Here is a 3,721-nt window from a genome sequence, read left to right on the forward strand (position 1 = left end):
GGCACCGTGCGCTCCACAGCATAACACGGTGCCTGCCCGGTCTCTCTAGCCCCCCCCGGTAAGCACAGGAAGTTGGCACAGGTCTCCTACCTGGCTTCGCCATTCTCCCTGTGTGACCCCGCCAAAACATTTTTGGGGCTGACTCTCGGGCTTCCTTGCCAACCGTGTTCCCTCGTATCACCGGCTTCCTCTGCTCTCCTAGCTGCCTCCACCTGTTCCCATGGGAGGCGATCCTTTCCCGCCAGGATCTCCTCCCATGTGTAGCAACCCTTGCCGTTCAAAATGTCCTCCCATGTCCATTCCTCCTTGCACTGCTCCTGCTGCCGCTGCCTGTCACCACGCCGCTTGGTCCTGTTGTGGTGGGTGATTCTGTTATGGTTTTCTTCTGGTGAAAGAGAGGAGGACCAAAATGCAGCGTGGTTATCTTTATACATCTTTAATGAAAGATGAAAATACGAACAATATACAAAAACAAGGAACAGCCCTATCTGGTGCAACAAACACAGAGACAGGAACAATCACCCACAAAATACTCAAAGAATATGGCTGCCTAAATATGGTTCCCAATCACAGACAACGATAAACACCTGCCTCTGATTGAGAACCACTTTAGGCAACCATAGACTTACCTAGAATACTATACTAAACACAATCCCATTAACTACAAAACCCCTAGACAAAACAAACCACATAAATCACCCATGTCACACCCTGGCCTGACCAAAATAATAAAGAAAACACAAAATACTACGGCCAGGGCGTGACAATAATTGTGCACTCTCCTCAAACAATAGCATGGTATTATTTCACTGTTATATCTACTGTAAATTGGACAGTGCAGTTACATTAACAAGAATGTAAGTTCTGTCCATATCAGAAATGTCTATGTCCTGGGAAATGTTCATGTTACTTCCAACCCCATGTTAATAGTGTTTTATTTTTTGTTCATTTATAAGTAATTTCCAAGTCTATATAATGTTCAAAAGTGGGGACTGATTGATGGGTTCTGACTTCTAAACTTGAACATTTGAAATTTCCTTACTCATGTCACTGAGGGAGAGAGGGGAACGTAGAACGTTTACAATCTGTCAGAATATGTTATTGTTAGACATCAGGGATCCTATTGGAAGGAGAAGGGCCACAGTCTGGTAAAAGACAACAGGACAGCCGTGAGTTGGGGAGGAGTGAGGAATTTGGGCCGAGTTCAGGTCAGATGAAGTGAGGAAGAACAGATATCACTAAAGTCCTGTCACGCAACAGAGGTGTACCGGCTGTTCAGATGTGTAAGGAGGATACTCCGCATCGGAGAAAGGGTTAAATACCAGTACTTGTGTGATTGTGTGCATGCATTGCAGACTTAACATGACCACAACATAGCTGATCACACCTTTTTGTCTCTGGGAAATTGGACATCATTGGCAAAAATAGGCATGTAAGTAATCCATACCCAACCCAACCATACCAGTCTTGACCCACCCACTTCCAAATCTCATTTTGGACAAGACTAACTTTATGACCCAAATTATCATATTTAAACTTTGTAGTACATTTGGACAATTCTGACTCATATCGATGCCACATTTGCTGTTTATAATCAGAGAAGTTGGTTCTAGGATGCAGATCCCCTTTAACTTGTCTGGATCTTGGGACCAATGTCCTGATATAAATCTTGGTCTTGGCTTCTGGATAATACCTTAGTCTTTGGATAACAAACCATAGTCAACCCAATCTGAAGAATACAATGCTCTCTGATCATTTGCTGATCACTCCCAGCGCATAGGAATCCCCATCTAGTTGAGTACTTTCAAATGATGGAAGCCCTCAATGGCAATGTCTATACTAAAACAAGTTACAGTTCAAGTTGGAAGTTTACATACACTTAGAGTAATTAAAACCTGTTTTTCAACCACTCCAAATTTTTTGAGGAAGATACACAAACTAGTTTTGGCAAGTCGGTTAGGACATCCACTTTGTGCATTACACAAGTAAATTTTCCAACAATTGTTTACAGACAGATTATTTCACTTATAATTCATTGTATCACATATCCAGTGGGTCAGAAGTTTACATACACCAAGTTGACTGTGCCTTTAAACAGCTTGGAAAATTCCAGAAAATTATGTCATGGCTTTAGAAGCTTCTGATAGGCTAAGGTGTAGGTGTAGCTGTGGATGTATTACAAGGCCTATCTTAAAATGCAGTGCCTCTTTGCTTGACATCATGGGAATATCAAAATAAAATCAGCCAAGACTTCAGAAAATAAATTGTAGACCTCCACAAGTCTGGTTCATCCTTGGGAGAAATGTCCAAACACCTGAAGGTACCACGTTAATCTGTACAAACAATAGTACGCAAGTATAAACACCATATGACCACACATCCGTCATACTGCTCAGGAAGGAGACGCGTTCTGTCTCATAGAGATGAACATACTTTGGTGCGAAAAGTGCAAATCAATCCCAGAACAACAGCAAAGGACCTGGTGAAGATGCTGGAGGAAACATGTACAAAAGTATCTATATCCACAAATGGGCCAAAATTCACCACAAACTTATTGTGGGAAGATTGTGGAAGGCTACCCAAAATGTTTGACCCAAGTTAAACAAATACTACCGAATACTAATTGAGTGCATGTAAACTTCTGACCCACTGGGAATGTAATGAAAGAAATGAAAGCTGAAATAAATCATTCTCTCTACTATTATTCTGACATTTCACATTCTTAAAATAAAGTGGTGATCCTAAATGACCTAAGACAGGGAATTTTTACTCTGACTAAATGTCAGGAATTGTGGAAAACTGAGTTTAAATGTATTTGGCTAAGGTGTATGTAAACTTTCAACTTCAACTGTATATCCATCTAGAGTTCTCATTTCTCTCTATGATTGACACTGACACAGAAAAACATGTTATTTTGCCAAAATAAAGACAGGTAAAGTTATATATATATATTTTTACATCTAACAACATAATTAATGAGATGTATAAGTGATTCAATCAATCAACAAGTTTCAGATTCATACAATCAACATTTTACAGAGCACAATATAATATATTTCTCTGAATTCAATTTAAAGGTTTTGAAAATCAGGTTAAAAATCATGTTTTACTATTTTGTTAATTTGCTATGCAAATAACATTTCTAAAATGTGTCTGTAATAGGTTAATCAATGTTTTTCTCCCTTCTTACAGTCATTGACAGATGTGTGTATTGGACTTGTATGTATACCAATAAATAGTTTCTGGGTACGGTTGAAGTAACAGGCTAAACCACATTTCTGTAAATCAAAAAAGATATGGAACTTTGTTGTATAAACATTTCTGTTATGTGTCAGGTCAAGTCACTTGACATTTACGATTATGCTATTTATTGATTTGTCTTATTATTTGTATAATTTTGTTTAGTATATTGTGGTATTCATAATATAATATATGTATTGAAACCCAAGGTCTTGAATTGTAAATTGTAGGGATTATTGCCCATTGTTGATATTGAATCACTGCTTCCCTCTACTTGTTCTGGCATTAACAGCATACAGGAGTGTATTAACCAGGAACCAAATGGAAGTACACAGGCTGAAACAGGGAGTTACCTACCTGAATTTTCCAATAAGAAACTAGTTCATTGCAAACATTTTCTGTTGCAAAACATTTTACATTTTACAGTGTACTAATACTAAGTTGTATGTGAGAAAATTATATAAAGCTTAGATAAGACCTC

This window comes from Oncorhynchus gorbuscha, linkage group LG14, assembly GCF_021184085.1.
Source record: "Oncorhynchus gorbuscha isolate QuinsamMale2020 ecotype Even-year linkage group LG14, OgorEven_v1.0, whole genome shotgun sequence".
NCBI lineage: Eukaryota > Metazoa > Chordata > Actinopteri > Salmoniformes > Salmonidae > Oncorhynchus > Oncorhynchus gorbuscha.